Raw genomic sequence first — 23,538 nt, forward strand, 5'->3', positions numbered from 1 at the left:
GAACGAATAGTCAAACATTATTAACGAAACATTAGATTTGTTTTGTTTTTTTACTGTTTCAAGTATTTTCCCGCCCTAGCAAGAATCACTAACGTACACACATCTCCGTTCATTCGCTCACTCTTACTACTATATATACTGTAATATAAGTGTTGTGCCATAGTTACTCCTTTCCACAACAAGATCCTAAATAACTATCTGGTTTACCTCTGGTTCTTCACACACAACAACATCATCACCCATTACTGGACGCCATGTTCTCCACTCCTTGACGCACCGGGATGCCCGTCCTCCTTACGTCCAGTTATTAGATACGAATAAATAGTGACTGTAAACTGTAATGAATAAGACTTATTTAAAAATACAAAAATATACAAATGGAGCAGGTGAACATAACAATAACAGCTGAAACTGGTGAACAATAATCCAGTAAAACAAATTGAACAAAGTGACTCATTACTGATAGTGATGTTTTCTCTTCCGTAAATCAACTTTCTAATTCGTTGATTTATGGGGAAGTAGTGACGTGTAATAGACTGACTTCCGTGAACATTTTCCTTCATGTTTTGTTTAGTGTGCGTGTGTGCGTGTGTATGCGAATCGGTAAGGTGACGTTTATGCGGGAATACGCGTGTTTGTGTGTTTATGGTCTACTTACATAGTTGCGAGAGCTATGACTTTCCTGTATGTGTGTATCGTAGCGTCTTTGCCCTACTTTCTATACAGTATATATTATACAAGCATATTTGTCTCATGTGCGTACTTGAGTTCTCCACACACACACACACACACACACACACACACTACTGATTTTTCATTTATTTCTATTCGTAACCACATTAGTAGACAGTACGCGACCGACGCCTGGGCTGCCTCGTAAGGACAGTGGCAGAAAGAGTTTTTATTACAGGTGTTATATCCCGAGAACTTAACGAGATAGATGTGTTGAAGAATAACGAAGGAAGCGTCATACATCTTTATAATAAATATTGAAGTGATAACCGTGGTAACATTATGAGATGTTCTTATTACCACCATGCTATTGTACTATTTATGTTACTAAATGTTACATAATACTTCCTTGAGATAAATGTATAGCATATATCGGGTGCCTACAGGAGAGCTCAGGTTCTCAACTGGCTCAGCCATGTTAATAGTGTTATTATTATCCACTCTGTATCTGTGTTTTTCTGGCTATATAAACTGTTTCAATTCAATTCAGTTCAATTCATGTACAGTATATGTCGGGAATACAGCGAGAGAATAACTGAACTAAATTTATTGATAGTTCCAATAACAAAATGAAAGAGAAAAAGACGAATAATAAGGAAAAAAGATTAGTCGCTTAACTTAGTGATTCTCGGGCTTCGTGGTTCGGGGAGGCGAACAGACTGTAGTAGTTTAACTACATCAAATTATTTCTCGCATAGCAATGCCAGAATAAAAATCTTACATTGAAAAACGAAATATCACGCGTACAGATCTAGGCATAATTACAACTTAATATCAGAAAGTTCTTATAGAGCACAGAGTCTAGTAATCCGCAGGTAGAGTAAATTGCAGTTGGTGTTGTCCACAGGTAGTGTTATCCGCAGATGGTGTTATCCGCAGGTGGCGTTATCCACAAGTGGTGTAATACGCAGGTAGAGGAATTCGCAGGTGGTGTTAGCATCGTTAAGGTGATCCCTCAACTCTCATGGACACAATAGACTAGACAGTATCCAGTCCATGATCTATCCATCAATTTTCTCTCCCATCATGCATAGTGAGCGTCAGTTGACCATCACTTACTGTCTTCTGTAATTCTTCAATGGGTTCAGCTTTCCAAATCCTTCCCTTTCCTCTCCTTCCCCTCCTCTTACCGCCCTTCCCATTCCCTCACTTTCCCTCCTCTTCCTTCCTCCTATTCCTCCCTTCTCATCCTCAACGTTCCCCTCTTCTTCCCTTCCCCTTACCTTCCATTCTCACCCATTCCCCCCCTTTACCATCGAGTTTTCGTGATATCGAGGTTACAGATGCTATATATAAAAGCTTAATGATGATTGGTTCATGCTAAATAGTTAAAGCTACATGATTGGTTAAACTTCATGATGGGATAAGGCTCAGTGATTGGCTAAGGCTAATTGGTGGGTTTAACTTAAGTGTTAGGTTAAAGTTAGGTTAAATAAGTGGATAATGCTAAATTAGAGGTTAAAGCTAAACAACAGGAAGACTTCTCTCTCACTCCACTTTGACTTGAGGTTCATCTCTCCTTCCTCGCCCACAACCTTAACCACATCTATCCTAACCTAACCTAATTTTACTTCAACTTAACCTATCCTTAATGAATATATCCTAATTTATCCTATCCTAACATAACCAAGGCTAAATATAACCTATTCTAAGGCTATCCTAACTAAACCAAACCTATCTACTTAATTTAACTTAGCTTAACCTTTCCAAGTGTTATTCTAACTTAACCTAACCTTATCCTAAATTCAAAATCAACTTAGCCTTACCTATCCTTAAGCTATCCTAATCTAACCAATCATATTATGTCCTAACTTAATTTAACTTCCGTTTAGCCTAAATTACACTAAATATAACCTAACCTAACCTAACCTAGATAAGATTTTTCTCGAAGTTAAATTATAAATGGTGGGATTTTGTCTATCGGGAGATTGTGTGCAGTGGTTGTTGGTTTTATGCAATGGGTTTGTGTATTGGTTTTTTCTTCGTATACCCAGTGGTTAGCGAGCATGACGTTAGGTTAGGGTAGGTTTGGTTAGATTAGGATAAGTTAGGATGGTTTAGGTGAGATAGCTCCAGTACCCGATAAATTAAGCTAAAGTTAGGTTAAATAGGAGTTTGTAAGCTCACACGTGGATAGGTTACAATAGGCTAGGTTTGGATTTGGTTATATTGAGTTTAAGCCAGGTTAGCATAAGTTTAAACCAGGCTTTATTAGGTTTAGATAAATTAAATAGGTTAAAGAGGAAATAGTTGAGGTTAAGTTAGATTAGGATCAAATAGGTTAGCTTAGTTTGTGTTAGATTAGGATCAAATAGGTTGAATTAGTTTGCGTTAGGTTAGGATTAAATGGGTTAGGTCAAGTTTCAACAATCGGTTAAGAAATCAGACAGTTTAAGGTTAAGCTGAGGTGGGTAAAGTTAGGTGCTGGATAGATAGGTGAGGATAAGATATAAGGGAACAATAAGTGGAATTTTGGTCTCACAGCCGACTGGACTATGGGTCTGGCCGCGAGAGATGATGTGTCTCCACTCAGGTATAATCGGTGTGTGCATCCTTAACCTCCCATCCCTCCCCACAACCCTGGCGGCCATGTTTGTTGTTGCCTTGTGTTTATCTCTGCGGCGCATGCTAGATCAGCGGTAATCATCCATGAATAAGGAGAGGTTGAGGCGTTCTGCGGGGATGAGGGAATTTTGCATGTCGAGTTCTCTTTTTTTGGGGGTGTAGTAAAGGCTATCCATATGATTCGTCCTGTGGTTAATCCAAGAGATGAGACAGAATCAGTTGCTGGAAGATGATGGCACTCAAGAGCATCTCAATTTAAAGGAGACACAGGTGCAGTTGTTTCGGGGTCTTTGTACTGTACGTTGAGTCACTAGTATGGCCGAGACCAACTACCACGACAAAAACAGTGGCGGGCGGGAAAGCGATGTAACTGTAGTGTCCAATTCACAAAGGTTCGTACGATGAAAATTCTTCAAAACTGAAGGTAAAAGACTGCACCTAAGTGTTCTGCACAAAACTAACGTAAAACAAAAATATCACTTAAGAGATAGAATTTAGGTAGAGGATATTTTGCTTTAGTTTATCTTAACCAGTTAGGTACATTCTTGCATCTTCACTTTACGAGGAATATTCATCGCTTAACCTTTGTGAATTCGTGTCCAGGTGAGCATCTCCGTCTAAGGGGGTACAGTTTCCAACAAGATTACCGCCACACTGCTGACAATATCTGACATTTACCAGAGGGTCAGGTAGGTAAGGGGGACTAAGATTTTAATTTTAGCTGACTCAAATTTTTTCCTTAAATTACAATGTGTTTATCATGTTATTCTGACATAATCTATAATGAAAGGCAGCATTCTCCAGTCACAAATATGACCCACAAGTCGATACCAGATATTGTCAAGAATGTTGTAGGAATTGAGTAATGTTGTGGGTTCGCTAAAGAGCCTGCTGGAAGAGGTGGTTCACTGCCTCGATACCTTAGTCGTAACACTGTGATGCTGGCTTCTAAGATGCTCTAAGTCAAGGCTTTTGGCTCAAGTTATGGGAAAGAAGCCAACTTTACTTAACCTAAATGTCGGCGAACCTAACCTAACCTAACTTAATGTAACTTAACCTACATTAACTTGTAGGAACCTATTGTAAGTGAATCTAATTTAACCTAGATTAATATAATTTAACCTAACTTGCCTGAACGTCTCCTTGGTGAATCTAATCTATAAAAACCTAACGTAACTTAATCTAACTTAAATAGATGTATATTAAGGGAATCTAACCTAACCTAACTTAATCTAACCTAACCTAACCCAACTGGACTTAATATACTCTAAGCTGACTGTATAAGATATTATACTTAAACATAAATTAGATAGCATACTTTTCGTGTGTGTGTGTGTGTGTGTGTGTGTGTGTGTTTATACATTTCCATAATTTTGAACACAGCTGAAAATTGGTAGGGAGGTGCGGGTGGCCTTGGGAATGGTCGTTCACTATCTCCTTTCTTTGGGCAAGGTGTTTGGTTGTTTGGGGATTGCTGGCCACTTCCTCTTCTTTTCAATTGCCATTCTTCTTCTTGGTCTTGTTCTGGTATATTCTCGTAAACGTCTAAAAATGGTGTTAAATCGTTTTCTTCGGTCTTGTTCAATTCTGGCTTCTTTTCTGTGGTCTTGTTGGGGTCTTGATTTTCTTTTCTGTGGTCTTGTTGGGGTCTTGATTTTCTTTTCTGTGGTCTTGTTGGTCTTGATTTCTTTTCTGTGGTCTTGTTGGGGTCTTGAATCTTCTTTTCTTCGGAGGAGGAGTGAGGGCCACCACAAGCTGCGCATTTCTTGGCGGCCGCCGAGCAGTTCAGCACCTAAGCTGCGCATTTCTTGGCTTTAACAGCCGAGCAGTTGGTGTGCTGGTGCCCGGGTGTCCCGCAGCTACCAACAGACCTCCCGAGCACGACACTTCCCTGCCAGATGGCCGTACCTCTGGCATTTGTAACATCTTGTTGGTCTTCTTTCATACGGTCTTACTGGGATGTTCTCCCATCCCAGCAATACGGTGCGTGCTTGGTAGAGTCTTGGGGTAGCCAACCAGTGCAGTTGCACTGGTCAGCTTCCGTACTATTGAGAGCTGGTCTCCGAACAGCTGGGCCAGTTCTTCTTTTTCAAAGTGTTCTATCGCAGAGTGGGAGATGACTCCCAACACCAAGTTGTCCTCTGTGTGAGCTTCCACTAGTATCTTGATCCCGTTAATTTCTGTTATGTTGGCTATTTGCTGGGCCTGTCCCCATTCCGCGAAGGTGACGATGAGGCCGTCACTCACTGGTCTGCGGACGACCCTTGTTACCCCCCTGATTCCTAAGGAGTCAAAAAACTTCCTTAGGACAAGGAGGTTTAGTTGCTTGCACGAAGGGCATGTGACTGGGTACAGTCTTACGACCTTCGCCTGGTCACAGGTCAGCATCGTCAGGTTCATGGTACCTCGGGAGCAGAGAAGATCTTGCCTCGTCAGGTTCACGTAGTACCTCGGGAGCAGAGAAGATCTTGCCTCGCCGACCCCGACCCACGGTTCGGGCCATAGTTGTGTGTGTGTGTGTGAGAGAGAGAGAGAGATTGTTAGGTGTGGGTCGGGTCCTACCACAGTCAGGTGAGGAACGGTGATGCGACAGGTCACAACCTCTGGGTCAAAGGTCACACACCTGGCAGTGAGAGAGAACGCGCTGGTGGTTGACTGTCGCGGATAACGATTATGGTTGACGATGGTGGTTGACAATGATGGTTGACTATGTTCTATAATGGTAGTGGTTGATGTTGGTGGTGGGTAATGGTGATTTATGGTAGTTATTAGTGATGCTGGCTGGTAGTGGAGCTGATGGTGGTAGTTGGAGATAGTTGTTGTTGATGGTGGTAGGGGTGATGGCAAAGGTTAATGGTGATGGTGGTAGACGCAGGTAATAGATAAAGGTGGTTGTCACTAACATTGGGCGATGGTGGTTGATGATGGTGGTTGGTGCTGGTTGAACTGTAAATGGTATTGATGACGGGGTAATTTGTTGTCATATGATAACATTAGGAGGGGTGTTATTATCAAGTCCTCGGGGATAACCATTTCTGTATCCTATGATCTTAAGAGTTACATAAAAATACTGTATTTATTCCTTCCTACTGATTTCGAAATAATACAGCGGGTACAGATACAAGTAGAGTTATAGATACAAATACAGGTGTTGGTACAAATACAGGTACAGATACAAGTACAGGTACAGATGCAAGTACAGGTACAGATACAAGTACAGATACAAGTACAGGTACAGATAGAACATAAGAATGGAGGAAACTGCAGCGGGCCTATTGGCCCATACTGGTCAGTCCCGTTTACACCCAACCCCTATTGCTCATATAAGCATCCAACCTATGTTTGAAGCAGTTCAGCGTATTCGAGTTAATGATGATATTTGGTAACTTGTTCCATTCATCCACTACTCTGTTTCCAAACCAGTGTTTACCTGTTTCACGCCTAAATCTAAATTTGTCTAATTTAAAACCATTGTTACGAGTTCGCTCCTGGTTGGATAGTTTGAGTACCTTAGTAATGTCCCCTTTGTTTAGCCCTGCCTTCCACTTATACACCTCTATCAGGTCGCCCCTCGCTCTACGTCTCTCAAGGGAGTGCAAATTAAGATGCTTTAACCTGTCTCTATACTCAGGGTTCCTAATGCCCGGGATTAGTCTTGTCATTCTCTCTGAATTCTTTCCAAGGATTCTATATCCATTCTGTAATACGGTGACCAGAACTGAACTGCGTAATCCAGGTGTGGTCTCACAAGAGCAAGATACAGTTTTAGGATGACCTCGCTAGTCTTGTAACTAACACTTCTTTGTATGAACCCAAGTACTTTATTAGCCTTGTTACGAGCAAAAACACATTGTTTACTTGGCTTAAGGTTCCTACTTATCATTACTCCTAAATCTCTCTCGCAGTCGGATTTCTCTATGGCATCGTTGTTCATCTGGTATCTGGTTTCCCTGTTTACATCTCCTATACTGAGTACTTTACATTTGTCGACGTTGAATTTCATCTGCCACTTTTCAGACCATTCGAAATATTTGTTTAGGTCTTCCTGTAGTTTTGCCGAGTCCTCGTCAGATTTGATAACACGTCCTATTTTAGTGTCATCAGCAAATTTACTTATGTTGCTGTCTATGCCGACAAGTACAGATACAAGTACAGATACAGGTACAAGTACAGGTACAGATACAAGTACAGGTACAGATACAAGTACAGGTACATATGCAGGTACAAGTAAAGGTACAGGTACAAATACAAGTACATGTACAGATACAAGTACAGGTACAAGTACAGATACAGGTACAGATACAGGTACAAGTACGGGTACAGATACAAGTACAGGTACAAGTACAAGTACAGATACAGGTACAAGTACGGGTACAGATACAAGTACAGGTACAAGTACAAGTACAGATACAGGTACAAGCACAGGTACAGATACAAGTACAGGTACATATGCAGGTACAAGTAAATGTACAGGTACAGATACAAGTACAGGTACAGTATACAGATTCAAGTACAGGTACAGACACAACTATATGTGCAAGTACAGATACAAGGACAAATACAGATACAAGCACAAGTACAGACACAGGTACAGCTATAAGTACAGGTACAGATACAAGTACAGGTACAGTATACAAATACAAATACACGTGCAACTAATAGGTATATGATTCAATCTAACTGAATGAAGTATCCAGAAAGTTAGGCTCACCTTTATTAATATATACAGAATAAAGACAGAGGAACAAGGCGACAGAATAAAATATAAAGCTACATTGTCTTCATTGGTGTTTCGGACAACTTGGCATTCATCATAGTTTAGTAACACGTAACAGTAACTTAGATATTACATGTATAAGTCTTAGGTAAGTTAATAAGGTACATGAGCTATAATAATATAAACCAAAGTTACTTATATTTTGTCACCGATTCACTTTATGATTCACAGTATTCGATGTCCACCCCGCCGGCTAAATTGGCACTGGCACGAGTAAGGAAGGCAGCCAAGAAAATGGAAAAGAGAGTTGGTGCCAGTACACACTCACACAATAATAGGTGTCCGTGTGTTTTGCGCTTCTCCACCGAGAGGTTGTGCCGCCCTCAACAAGTGTAGGATTCGTTTACTACCCAACGCCTGGGCTGCTGTGCGAGAAGGGGACTCACGTTACTCTGGGGAACAACACCCATCACCATCCTCGTACATAGCGGCGATTCTACCTGCTTAGAGACTCTACATGGACTTCGTATGATTCACACTGTTACTGTATTCTCTAACTTACTAAACAATTAAGGTAGATGCCATGGTTCCATAATAGTGTAAGTAATGACGTGCAATGCAGTACTAGAGAGACAATATCACAGTTACCAGGACTTTTATAGACTAACCAATAAGCACACCAGGTTCACCGCTCGTTAATGACAGAATGAGGAACACTGAACAGTTGTTGACGTCCAGTCAGCCCCACTCCCGACTTTCTACACGGTGCTTACAAAGTCCCTTGATGTTTCTGTCAACAAAACCATTTGAGGTAGTTCTACAAGTACACCACTATAGCTGTGGTCCCTTCATGTACAGTATGACATGGACCTGTAGGCTGACCATGCTGTGTTCTTTGTAATTCATCCTTCTCCACAAAGCACAGTGGACACGGAAAGGAACATTGATACAGTGTGTGCAGAAAGTGAAGAAATACAAACCGATGTTTTGGATGTTAAAATTCCCCAAGGGTTTTGTAAACACAAAATTCGAGGGACAGTCTTGCTCAGTCATTTTTAGCTTCCCGCAACATGTAACAAGTATTCTATTAAAGTACAGTGCTTGCCAATGATTCTAACGACAGTAAAGTTTCTATAAAAAATTGATTCCTTTTTTTGCTACATTAATGAAATTAAACTAAAACTGTGCGACAATGTATCTCCGATGTGATTTGGCGAGGTGATGATAATATATGAATACACGGCAATGTTTACTTCACAGTATGACCATTCTATATCTGGTTACAGGTTTATTACCATTACCTTAGATATTTCTCAGCTACCGTTAATTCATCAGAAGACTTAGCTACATCCCCTTTACACTGAAGATCGTAGGTTTCTTAGCAAGGTTTTCCAATTTTTGAACAGAACTCCGTCATGATCCAAGCTACGACAACTTGTTACGTTCTTAAAATTTGTATATTATGAGACAGGAACACAATCCATCACGAACAGGTTGAACGTTGATAGATTTAGCGTTGATAGATTTGCTGTCAAGATGTTCGTTGCTCGTGTATGACAGCTGTGTCCCAAGACTTGACATTCGAAATAAACCGCACTGTACATAATGTAAGCAGCGTTGAATTAACTCTTTGAGGGTTGCAGAGACACACAAACTCTTAAGAATTTTATGCTCGTGAAATTCATTTTGAGAGTAAGTTGCAAGCTTCCCTGAGACGTCTCTCAAGATAAGAACAAGATTGATTTCTTGGCTGTCTCTCGAGAGCTAGTATTGGTGGCTCACCCACAGTGGTTGGACGTGCATTTTTTTTTCGTCATGGAGTTAACTGCTGAGAAGACAAGGAAGGGTAAAGCGCTGTGGGGTACAAGAGGGCGGAGGAAGTTGGGTGAGTGTGAGGCAGAGGTGTCACTAGTATACAGGAAGATACATAACCTTCTCAACCATTGGAGTGTTGAGCTATGATTCCTGCCTGTTGAGTGAAAACCTGGATCTAGGGCAGATGGAGGCAAACCAAACTGGCCGTACATCATGAACAGTACCTGAGGTGGTGGAAATTCTCGTTGCTATTATATATACAACTTAACTGAGTCATTCGTTTGATTTTTCTTATATACGTAGTTAATAATATGGATATTATACGGAACCGAACACGTGGTAAGTCTTAAACACTATTGACTCGCCTGAAGCATTATAGTTTCTCTACAACAGTAGATGACGTCCTCAGGCAGCCCATAACCTGAGTCCTGTCGTCCATACTCAACCATTTATGTCTCACAGTCACACACCAGTGTCTCACGCCTTTATATCTCACACTAGTGTCTCACATCTGCACCTTACACATTAGTGTCTCACACACCAGTGTCTCACACCTGTATATCTCACACTATAGTGTCTCTCACACCTGCACCTTCTACACTAGTGCCTCTCACACCTGTATCTCTCACACTATAGTGTCTCACACCTGCACCTTCCACAGTAGTGTCTTACACACCTGTATATCTGACACTTCTCTGTAGTGTCTCACATCTGCACCGTACACATTAGTGTTTCACACACCAGTGCCTCACACCTGTATATCTCACACTAGTGTCTCACAAACCATTGTCTCACATTTGTATCTCCCACAGTAGTGTTAACAGTTGGATAATTTCCTTAATTTGTAACAGGTGTAAAGATGAATCTGTAATGCCTTATGCTAGCCTTTTTATTACCTTTAAAATTATGTCTATTCATATGACGTGCTGTACATCTGAAACACACACTGGCGTTTTATCTAAGCCAGTAGTGGATGTGAAAACGATACTGTTCCTAGTTCATTTCCTTACTAAGTGATCTCTGTGTATTCTTCACTTTATTCGTCTGGCAGGATTTAGACCTCCAAAAATAGCTCAGTTTTGAAAATATCTTTATTCCTCACTAAGGAACACAAGAAAGCGCCTAGTTAGATTATCATTAATCATTATGTAAATTAAATTAGGCCCCAGTACTCTTCCTTGCGGCAGTCGCCTCTCCTCAACAATTATTTAACTGACGCCAAGTTAATACCCCAACACGGATGTTTTCTTCGGGCGCAATCCTCTTCAACAAGATGTCCCCATAAAAACCAACTCGTGCGAGGGTGATGAAGAGCTCCCGGGATTCACATCCACACTGCAATAACACGTTGATAGAAATTTATTCGCTTTCAACTTGCAGTGAGGAACAGAGCCAGCGATCTTTATACTGTACTTCAACATTTTGTCAAATATTTGTGGTGTTGGCGCATGAGTCACAGCCAGCCAGCGTGACCATGAGGATGTGCCAGGAAAGGAATGTTGTGATTCACTCATTGTGTACATCAAGGTCAGCTTAGTGGAAGTTGCTGCCTCTATTCAGGTTTAAATATCCGGGAAGGGAAATAAAGGTTTATTGTAATTTTCATAATAGAATAATAGATATATTATCATACATGGCACGACACACACACACACACACACACACACACACACACACACACACACACACACACACACACACACACACACACACACACACACACACACACACACACACACACACACACACACACACACACACACACACACAGCGGGGATAATTAGTCGCAGATCCTTCACCACTTCTCTAAATAACAAAACATCTTTATTAACTTATGATAACCGCTGAGAAAGTTCACAGCCTTAATAGTCTCTGTAACTACATATATGAATTACATCTTAGGCTAAAACCTACAATATACTGTGTTCAAAGTGGCCTCGAATTTACTTATACTGTACTTAACAATATGTGTTCTGTTAGGGGACTATATTAATCTACATAAATTTAATGAATAAAAAAACTCATGTATAAATTATCTGAACACATGCTTCTAAGTTTTGTCAAAGATGATATATGAATTATGATTTCCAGTTTCCACACATGAGTGATTACGTACACCTGTTTGGTTTAGTTTACATACAAAAAACAATCTATAAGTATAAAAGAAGTTATTTATGTCTTTCTCTCGTGTTCCAGGTAAGGATTCTGAAACGGTCTGGAGAACTTCAGTACAAAGAGCCTAGTTAATCAGTTATAAGGTATGTCACTGTAGAGTAATATAGTGTGTGTTTTATCGGGTCGCCGAAGCATCTCTTACACTGGTTAAGACAGATGAAATTCAGTTTAAGTTTTCAGAGAGTAGCATCTTCAGTCTGTTTACCGTCACGTGAAATCTATATATACAGCTCGGGTATGTTTATGATGGAGAGTGAGGGCCACTAGGGGGCTTTGCTGGGTCCTTCACTGTTGTGTCCCGTGTAGCATCATTATTGCTGCACTTAAAACTTACAAAACTGAGTGTTATTATACTGATAAACCTGTACATAAGGATGGGAATAACCCCTGGGTGCATTAGTATCCTGTCCAGGGGGTGAAGTAACCATGCAACTACGGAATGTTTAATACCAGCCCGGCTATCCTGAACTATGGTATGTGTAGGGGTGGGGGAGGGTTAGCGGGTGGGGGGGGGTATAATTATGAGAACAATCATCAGTGTACAGTATGTACATTGTACAGTAAGGACAAACTGTCTCCCCAGGTTTGGATGAATGTATAACGGAATACTGGCGGGTCTGAAGAGGTCTGATCCAGATTTTCCAGGGCACCCCTTTTGTCCACTTATCATGACTGTGAAATATAACATTCACCACATTAACCACTTTGGGAACTTTTGAATCATGATATGCTTCATGTTCCGTAAAGAGAGAGCTTCTCGCCTCAGATGAATCATGCTACCCCGGCAGTCAGGCATTATCAACTGTCCATATGAAGTCGAGGTAAATCTTTGATTATGTTTCGCCAGCTTTAAAAAATTACGAGACAAAACTGGAAAGAGTTTTATCTCTCTCTGTACAGAGACAAGTATTAGTAAAAGCTATAACCTGGTTCCCTCTATCAACCAATCTAAATGAACCATACATTTTAGAGATATTTTAGTGGAAAACACACACACACATTCACACACATAAATAACAAACAAACAGATCAGCCGATCGCTACAGCTTCCGCCGTCGGGGTTGGCTAATGATATGGTATAACCCTGTCAGGACCCAAACTAGTACTTTGTTTTGGTTGTGGTTGTGTTTTTTTTTTGTCTGTGCCCTCCTGTGATGGTTCGTCTGGCTCTGCATTACGCTGTGTTGTGCTCTGTTGTTTGGGATGAGGCTGTAGGTGACTTTTCAAATGTGTTCCAGTCTTAATAAGCCTTAACCAAACCTAACCTGACTTAACCTAACCATTAGAATTAGGACCCATTCCAAATTGGCCTCCAGTCCTAAAATGGTTCGGCAAATGGTCCATTAAAAGTGAAGCGTATTAGGACTGGAACCTATTAAGACTGGAATCTATTAGGACTGGGGTGTATTAAAACTAAAACTTATTCTAATTGGGGCCTATTAAGACTAGGACCTGTTAAACCCGCATGGGCCCAAGTGATCAACAACCTTTTGTCTTGGGATACTTTTGTTTTTACCGAAGAGAATGTTATTTTTGTAGTTTTTTTTTTCATTTGGAGTTGTTAACCCCTTGAATACGGAGGTCTTTCTATGCTGAATAAAATCGACTGTCGTTAACCAAATACAATATTAAAGGTGGCGTCCCCGTAGTGAAGGAGTTAAACACACAACAAGGGCTTCTGTGTACCGCATCATTATGGTGAAATAGTGGCAGCAGCAGTTGTACGGATTAAATAAAGATTAACCTACACCAGTTTTGTTTACCTGATGATTAAAGACCCTAACGCTACCTGAGAAGGGGGTTTAAGTTAGGTTAGGTTATGTAAAGTTAAATTAGATTAGGTTAGGTGAGATCAGATTAGGTGAGGTTAGGTTACGTGAGGTTAGGGTTTGTTAGATTAGGTTAGGTGAGGTGAAATTAGAGCAGATTAGATTAGTTTATGTTGGGTTAGGTTAAATTAAATTAGGTGAGGTTAAGATCAGTTAAGTTAGCGTTAAGATTTTTAATCATTGGGTGAAATGTGCTGGGGTGCGTAATCTTCAGGTGATCCTTATTTTTTTGTGCGTCGAGTCAGCTGGGGTTCTCTTTTAAAGTCACCTGATACAAACATTTAGGATTTCTATTTTATTTCTAAATTTTCTGGCCAAGTACACATGTTGCTTCGTTGTAATACTCAAGTACGTATATCTGAGTTTATCATGGCAAGTACATAAGATACCTGAGAACTAATTATACATGTAGAATGATCACTTCAAGTAGTATAGAATATAATGTAAAGTTATGACAGGTATTTAACTACAGTGTGCCTTGGCAAGCTGAACAAAGCGCCCAAATGTATGCTAGACTTTTGATATCTTCTGAAACGATTGGGTTTTCATACTAACTCATTCAACTTATAGTGAAATATAACTAAAATATAAATATTGTATAGATATTGTACATGTATAATCGGGGTCAAAAGTTCGCTCACGCCAAAAAAAAAAACCCAGCAGCATCGACCCCTAAACGAGATGAAAGTCAAGGTAAGTCAGTTCGGAGACTCATTCCCGCGTCTGAGTTTCACCACGGGGAGCGAACTTTTGTCCCCGACTGTACAATAATTCCCGGTATTGTAAAGTAGTTATAACCTAAGAATGAATAGATTAATAATTAAAACTACAGGTTTACTGTTCCAGGTAGAGTCTTTTGGAATAGTTACACTCAATGATGCACTTTGCTTAATTTCCACTATGAACTGAAATTCTGTTATGTTACTACTGATATTATAAGAGAACACATAAAAAGTATATCACTAAAATAACAATGCAAATAAATGGAGAAATTATTACGGGACTTTTGATGATAAACACAAAACACGAATCAGCTTAACACCTACAGTTAATTGATGCAGTGTTACCAGTCAAATTGAGGATATTGTGGATATTTCTACTTGGGATCACCTGCACCATAGTTTACATGTATATTTTCACCTGATGATTAATTATCCGCCACAACGGTAGCCCAACACTCCAGGTAGCGCGGTAGGATGGTTTATCTTAATTTAAAAGCGAAATAAACCGGGTTGTCTTAATTTCAGTTGATCCTCTCCTTGCCTTAGCAGTTTCCTATCTCTTTCTACATTTGTCTTCAGACCTGTACTATCCTACCTACTATTCTCCCTATTCCTTACATAACATAAGAACATAAGAAAATAAGGAGTCTGCAATAGGCCGGTTGGCCTGTGCATGGCAGCTCCTGTCGAGAGTTACTACCACTCTCTATCATCCATGAATCTATCTAGCCTCCTTTTGAAACTTTCCAGAGTTCCCGCACTTACTACAAAGTTGCTAAGCGTGTTCCACTCGTCCACCACCCTATTTGTGAACCAGTTTCTTCCTATCTCCCTCCTAAACCTAAACTTATCCAACTTGAATCCGTTGCTCCGAGTCCTATCCTGCTCGAATATTATAAGAACTTTATCTATATCCCCTTTATTGGTTCCTTTCACCCACTTAAATACTTCTATCATATCTCCCCGCACTCTTCGTCTTTCTAGGGAATGCAAGTTAAGTTTCTATAACCTATCCTGATATGGAAGGTTTCTAAGTCCCGGAATCATTTTTGTCATTCTTCGCTGCACCGACTCTAGTGAATTTATATCCATTCTATAATAGGGGCACCAGAACTGAACCGCATAATCGAGGTGCGGCCTGACTAGCGCAAGATATAGTTGCAATAAGACCTCTGCACTCTTGTTACTTACACTTCTAGATATAAAACCCAATACTCTGTTTGCCTTATTTCGAACATTAACGCACTGTTTTCTAGGCCGTAGGTCCGGGCTTACAAGTACCCTAGGTCTCTTTCACAAGTCGACTTCTCTAGGTTGATGTTGTTAAGGCTGTATACATTATAAGTATTTGTTCTTCCAATATTAAGTACGCTGCACTTGCTGGTGTTGAATTTCATTTGCCATTTTTCAGACCACCCCTGCAGTTTATTTAGATCCTCCTGTAATGCATTTGCATTCTGCCCTGAATTAATTTGCCGCCCTATTTTGGTGTCATCCGCAAACTTGCTTATGTCACTGCTGATCCCAGTATCTAGATCGTTTATGTAGATTATGAACAAGAGTGGGCCTAGTACTGACCCCTGGGGAAACCCACTGGTTACACGGCCCCACTCAGATTTAACACCATCTACGCTGACCCTCTGCGTTCTATCGGTGAGCCATGATTTTATCCAATTTAAAACTTTCCCCTCGATACCATGAGCCTTAATTTTTCTCAGAAGCCTCTGATGCGGTACTCTGTCAAATGCTTTGCTAAAGTCTAAGTAAATAACATCGTAATTTTCGTCATTATCTAGTAACCTCGAAGACTTTCCTAAAAAACGTTAGCAGATTTGTTAGACAAGATTTTCCCTTTGTAAACCCATGTTGAGAGTCGTAGATTAATTTGCTTTTCTCTAGATGCGATCGGATGCTATCTGCTATAATTGATTCAAGAAATTTCCCCACTACTGACGTCAAACTGATCGGCCGGTAATTTGACGCTGATGCTCTGTCTCCCTTTTTGAATATGGGTACTACATTTGCCTGTTTCCACAAGTCTGGCACAACTCCAGTGTCTAATGATTTTGTAAATAAGTTTACGAGGGGTCCGCTAATCTGTTCCCTACACTCTTTCAAGACTCGAGGGAAAATTTCATCCGGCCCTGGGGATTTTGTTTTCTTTAGTTTATTTATCTTCTTAAGAACATCCTCTTTTCTGACAGTGATATTTTTTAATTTCTCTTCTTCCTTTCCCTTAAATATCAGTTCCACCTCTGGAATTTCATCGCAAATTTCTTCTGTGAAAACTGATAAGAAGTAGCTGTTCAATGCTTTGCTTATTTCTTCACTGCCATTTATCACTTCTCCCCTCCCTGACTTTAAACGCCCAACTTTGTCCTTGACCTTTGTCCTATATACCTGGAAAAATCCCTTGGGATTTGCCTTGGATTCTCTTGCTATTTTGATTTCATAGTCTCTCTTTGCTTTCCTTACATTTTTCTTAACATTCCTAGATAGTTCATTATACCTGTTTCTGAGCTGCTCCTCCCCTCCCTTTAATTTCTTATATATTCCTTTCTTTATTCCTATGTCATATTAAAGTTTTCTGGTCATCCACCTTGGCTCATTCTTATTTGACCTAATTTTTCTGTATGGCATATTTTGTTCTTGTGCTTTATGTAGTATATTAGTGAATATATTATAGTCATGATCAATTGTTGTGTCATCTATGACCTCACCCCTTCCTACTGGGAACTGACGTGATTGTTCCCAAATGACCTCACCTAGGTACCTTCTTAACCCCTGATAATCCGCCAACCGAAAGTTTGGGACTCTGACCATATTGTCATTGTTTTTCGTTTCCCAATTTAGGGTGAACCTGATTTCTCTGTGATCACTGTTACCTAGTTCTTCCCCTACTGTGATATCTCTGATAATATTTTCTTTATTTGTTAATACTAGGTCAAATATATTGTCACCTCTAGTAGGTTCTGTAATTAGTTGTTTCAAAAAATTGTCCTGTACTGCGTCTAGGAAGTCTTCAGATTCATAGTCGCCTACAATGTTGTCCCAGTCAATATTTCTGAAGTTGAAATCCCCCATAATGCATAGGTTGTTATATTTTGCTGCCCTACTCATTTCCTGCCATATGGGCTGAGCTGCTTCTTTGCCAAGACTTGGGGGCCTGTAAATCACTCCCATAATTAGTTTTTCTCTTCCTTCCGTGATTTCTACCCACACAGACTCGGTTCCTATTTCACCCTTTATTGAATTATTAATACAACATTTTAATGTATCCTTGACGAAGAGTGCGACCCCTCCCCCCCTTCCTACCTTCCCTGTCCTTTTGAAAAAGGTTGTACCCTTCTATGTGGTACTCTGATAAAAAAATTTTGCTCGCCAGATTCATCCATCCAAGTTTTGGTGATTGCTATGACGTCTACATTCTCGGTACATACAACCGCTCTCAGCAAGTCTATTTCATTTCTAACGCTCCTACTGTTTGTATAGTATACATTTAAACCTACCCTTCCCTGGTCCTGTTTTACCCCTTGTCCTGAGCAACTAATTTTACTTCCCAGGACCTGCTTGTTTTTTGACTCCCACTTTCCCCGACCTTAAGGTTTATCCACCCCACTTTTTTATTTATCAGATTACTAGTCGTTCAGGTCTGTCCTTTGTTACAACTTTCTTTGTATAGTAGGAGGGAGAAGATAATAGATAGGTGAATTTTCAGTTAATATATGAAGACGGCGACATTTCTCCCTCAGTGTTAACGGAGGACCTTGAAGATGATCGTCAACAATGGTGTTACCGTATTAGTTGTCGTACAGCGGGTCTGGTCCTCTTACAGTGTGTCCCGCTGTTTTGTTGTTATAAGGATGAATGTTGAGTTTCTCAGAGGGAGAGAGAGATGAAACAAAACGAAAAGGAAAGGAATCAGAAAGAACAAATGGGGATGCGAAGCCTTGCATGAGAAGAGAGAGATATAACAAAACGAAAAAAATGAATGAGAGAGAGAGGAACGAAACAGATATTGAACACAGGGTGGAAACGAGTAAAACAAAGAAGGAGAGAGACAGGTGTAGGGGTGGGCGGGTGACACCTGCTGCCCACAAGTGTCACCAGGGAGAGAGGCCGCTCTTCCACCACCGTCCAACACGCCTTCCTCCCTCACCTCTGCCTCATGTACCCCACTACCAGCATCCAGCACATGACAGTGCCACTCTCTCGCTGCTCTCAGGACTAGTTTCCAAGGGTGAAGGGCTGGGAGGTCGCCACTACCGTCTTCTGAGGGTTAGTATTGACTTGACCCTGAGGTTGAGAATCATTGTGTACCTGTGTGTGACGAAGCCCAATAATACACTCGCTAAATTGACTAATATCACTTTTTATACAACATCACTCCTTACCTGCACTTGAAGAAAAAACTTAAGAATTATATTAAATCGAAAATTGTAGGCATATGGGAAGAAATATCAAAAGAAAGGGTGAACAAGAAGAGAGCAGAGGTTGGCGGTGTGTGTCAACGAGGTGATCAGCGCCGCCCGTGGCGATTCTGGGAACCACCCAGATGACTGACAGTTTCCCACGTGGTGTCAAGACTCGTGCGCGGTTTTCACCAAATATCGTCCCGAGAACACCCTCTCCCTGAGCACCGACGCAGCCATCCAGAGCTCCCAGCTATCGTCAGGAGGATACCTTGGACCTTAATTACGACTGCTGATGATATGACGGAGGCCCTAAGTGGCGGGGAAGAATATGATGTTTAAAAATAGGGAACTCGGAGAGATTTTCTGATGGCGAAAACCTCGCCATTGAGTGAGAAGTTTTAACCTCGTCTGTTTTTGTATGGGTGGATAAATTGGGCAGTGTTGTGCAGACTTTAGGGAGATGGTGGTAGTGGTGGTGCAAGTCTAGGGAGATGGTGGTAGTGGTATTGCAAGTCTAGGGAGATGGTGGTAGTGGTATTGCAAGTCTAGGGATATGGTGATAGTGGTGGTGCAAGTCTAGGGAGATGGTGGTAGTGGTGGTGCAGGTTTAGGGAGATGGTGGTAGTGGTGGTGAAAGTCTAGGGAGATGGTGGTAGTGATGGTGCAGGTCTAGGGAGGTGGTGGTAATGGTGGTGCAGGTCTACATAAGAACATAAGAAAATAAGGAGTCTGCAATAGGCCGGTTGGCCTGTGTAAGGCAGCTCCTGTCGAGAGTTACTACCACTCTCTATCATCCATGAATCTATCCAGCCTCCTTTTGAAACTTTCCAGCGTTCCAGCACTTATTACAAAGTTGCTAAGCTTGTTCCACTCGTCCACCACCCTATTTGTGAACCAGTTCCTTCCTATCTCCCTCCTAAACCTAAACTTATCCAACTTAAATCCGTTGCTCCGAGTCCTATCCTGCTCGGATATTATAAGAACGTTATCTATATCCCCTTTATTGATTCCTTTCACCCACTTAAATACTTCTATCATGTCTCCCCGCACTCTTCGTCTTTCTAGGGAATGCAAGTTTAGTTCCTTTAACCTATCCTGATATGGAAGGTTTCTTAGTTCCGGAATCATTTTCGTCATTCTTCGCTGCACCGACTCTAGTGAATTGATATCCATTCTATAATAAGGGCACCAGAACTGAACCGCATAATCGAGGTGCGGCCTGACTAGCGCAAGATATAGTTGCAATAAGACCTCTGCACTCTTATTCCTTACACTTCTAGATATAAAACCCATTACTCTGTTTGCCTTATTTCGAACATTAACGCACTGTTTTCTAGGCCGTAGGTCCGGGCTTAAAAGTACCCCTAGGTCTCTTTCACAAGTCGACTTCTCTAGGTTGATGTTGTTAAGGCTGTATACATTGACAGTATTTGTTCTTCCAATATTAAGTACGCTGCACTTGCTGGTGTTGAATTTCATTTGCCATTTTTCAGACCACCCCTGCAGTTTATTTAGATCCTCCTGTAGTGCATTTGCATCCTGCCCTGAATTAATCTGTCGCCCTATTTTGGTGTCATCCGCAAACTTGCTTATGTAACTGCTGATTCCAGTATCTAGATCGTTTATGTAGATTATGAACAAGAGTGGGCCTAGTACTGACCCCTGGGGAACCCCACTGGTTACACAGCCCCACTCAGATTTAACACCATCTACGCTGACCCTCTACGTTCTATCGGTGAGCCTTGATTTTATCCAATTTAAAACTTTCCCCTCGATACCATGAGCCTTAACTTTTCTCAGAAGCCTCTGATGCGGTACTCTGCCAAATGCTTTGCTAAAGTCTAAGTAAATAACATCGTAATTTTCGTCATTATCTACTGCCTCGAAGACTTTCCTAAAAAACGTTAGCAGATTTGTTAGACAAGATTTTTCCTTTGTAAACCCATGTTGAGAGTCGTTATGGTAGTGGCGCAGGCCTTGACGGTACCTTCCACTATGTGTATATCACCATTCAACTACTTTCACCATCCCTATACTTCCGTCTGAGCACCCTTCACTCCCGTCTGTGCCCCCTTCACCCCCGTCTGTGTCCCTGTCACTACATCTGTGCCCCCTTGACCTCGTCTGTACCCCCTTTACCCTGCCTGTGCACCCTTCACCCCAGGTTTGTGCCCCCTTGACTCCCGTCTGTGCCCCTAGACCCCGTCTGTGTCCCCTTCACCCCAGGTTTGTGCCCCTTGACTCCCGTCTGTGCCCCCTTCACCCCGTTTGTGCCCCTGGACTCCCGTCTGCGCCCCCTTACTCCGTCTGTGCCCCTTTACCCCCGCCTGTGCCCCTTAACTCCTGTCTGTGCCCCCTAGACCCCTGTCTGTGCCCCTTCACCCGTTTGTTACCCCTTCTCCCCAGTCTGTGCCCCTTCACCGCTGTCTGTGTCACCGTCACCTCCGTCTGTGCCTTCACCCCGTCTGTGCCCCTTGACCCTCCGTCTGCCCCCCCCCCTCTTTGAATTCTTTTCAAGAGGTCTCCGTATCATGTTCTTCAATCTGGGTTTCAGACATCCTTGGTCCTGGAGTTTTGCTCGAGACCTTTCCAGACCACAAATTTATTTATTGGTTTTCATTGTGTTGGGAAGGAGTTGTCAACTGGTTATGTTTGGGTTCAGGTAGTGAGATTCATCTCACCTCAGCTCACCTGAGTGATTAGGTCTGGGAAGAGTTCACCATGATATCATGATTTTCTGTGTCACGGTTAACGTTCTTAGGCAAGGTGACCCAGTCATCCAGCTCCACATTTGCTTCATAGTTTATGCTGTAATACCACAATTTTTTACTCAGAAAATTATAAAAAAAATACTTATGCACAGACGTAAATTAATGCTAAAAATATTATTTATCTTGGTAACAAATTTATTCTATTCCCAGTTACATAAATTCTCGCATATACAGACCTTGCCATAAATAAACATGCACCCACACTCCTATCAATTTAATTTTGTAAATAAATTATCTTTTAACTCTCATCTTAAAACTGTGTGTAGCCAAATTATCTTTCATTTTTCTCCCGACACTGCTTTATTGGACAAAATCTTTTTAGAATCTGGTCCTACATCTATCAACCAAAGCCTCTAAAAGTTTTGTTCCTAATTTCCCTTTATACTGTACGCTTGTGTTATGGTCCCAGACATCTGTTATCGGCAACTTAAACCTATAACTCGTCAGGATCGTGACACAGTGGACAGAGGCATAAAATTTATTTAAGACTCTCTGGGTGTGCGCGTTCACAAATATCCCAATCTCCCAAAATTTCATAACACCGTGCTGGGTTGTGACGGCAGTATAACGTAATAGTCTAAATAACCGCCACTTTCCTCAGCGCTCATAGCTGTTATTCTAGACTGCCTAATTATATGTTGTTTACATCAAGAAAATAAAGTTATCATTAAACTTTCACACAGATGTACTGATTATATATATCTTTACGCTATTAACTCCTTGGGTTCTGAATTTATCCTTTATCGATGGAAGCTTTCTGTTCGCCCACACAGACAGACGGACAACTGTTTATTGAAATTGAATTTACATGGCCAGTGACATAGCTGTGTAAGGTACACCACAAGTGTGTTTGTTACTCTCCGACTAAAATAATGATTCGTCCATTAAGTTAAAAAAGGTTTTGCTATTTGAACAGGTAAGACACATACTGTATGTGAACGTCCACAGCAAAAGACATGCACACATGACACTATATAAAATTATCTTAAACGTAATACTTGGAGTTCCTCTTAGACGGAACACTCCAGCACACGGAGTTTTTTTTATAATGTTGACAATGAAGCGGAGGATATTTTTTATATAACTCAATACTGTTGTGAGAGGTTGTGGTAAGTGCTGTAGTTGAGTGTATACGTTGGTCACCTCCTGTTCTTAGATGAGATTCAGATTAAGATGTGCCCCACGCAGAGCGGGGGCTAGTTTTTTGTGCACCCCTGGTAATATGAAACGCAAATCATTCTCAATTTGTCTGCATATTTGCAGCAACTTTAAATTGTTTGTAATTTTTGCCATGTTTCCAAGGATCTTGTAATGTTACGAGCTTACATTTTGGTTAATTCTTGAATGGAGTACGTGCTGACCTGCACTGCTTCACCAAGCCACAACTTTTGCAGATAAAGCAGAATGTGTTATATGCCTTATATTTTTTGTGTCTGGGTCGGACACTGCTGAACATCCCCATGCCGCTGTAGTGTAACAGCTGCAGGGAGTATATCAAAGAACATGTACTGTATATGGAGCAGATAACCACCTTAAATTATATCTAATATTTTTAAAAGGTATGGAAAATTTAATAAATTGGAACACGTGACACTATATCCGTGTAGTTAATTTCTATAATAATCTATTGTCAGTTTTCGTCTCTAATGTTTGGCCGTTTGATCGTGCACGGATCACGTGAAGATTAAGCACGCTAGTTTATTTCTGCAGATAAAAACCCTAACATAATTTAACATATACCAAAAATTAATCATCAGTTGAAAGAAGCTGCTGGTGACTGATCTTGACTTGGTCCTG

At 41.0% G+C, this 23,538-nt stretch overlaps 1 protein-coding gene across 3 annotated transcripts in view; it reads left to right on the top strand.

The window, feature by feature from the left end:
* The window catches only part of LOC121872964, an 80,190-nt gene that overhangs the window by 17,495 nt on the left and 39,157 nt on the right, over positions 1–23,538 (top strand). Inside the window, exons 1-2 of one of the 3 annotated variants that reach the window (XM_042376114.1) lie at positions 8,315–8,540; positions 12,026–12,087. The exons of 1 other annotated variant lie outside the window; for it this stretch is intronic. The gene's annotated coding sequence lies outside the window, so the exon portion shown is untranslated. Of the gene's footprint in view, positions 1–8,314; positions 8,541–12,025; positions 12,088–23,538 lie in introns of those variants that run through there. One more of the 3 variants, XM_042376115.1, reaches the window with a different exon arrangement.

This window comes from Homarus americanus, unplaced genomic scaffold (genome assembly GCF_018991925.1).
Source record: "Homarus americanus isolate GMGI-L3 unplaced genomic scaffold, GMGI_Hamer_2.0 scaffold11022, whole genome shotgun sequence".
Classification (NCBI taxonomy): Eukaryota; Metazoa; Arthropoda; class Malacostraca; order Decapoda; family Nephropidae; genus Homarus; species Homarus americanus.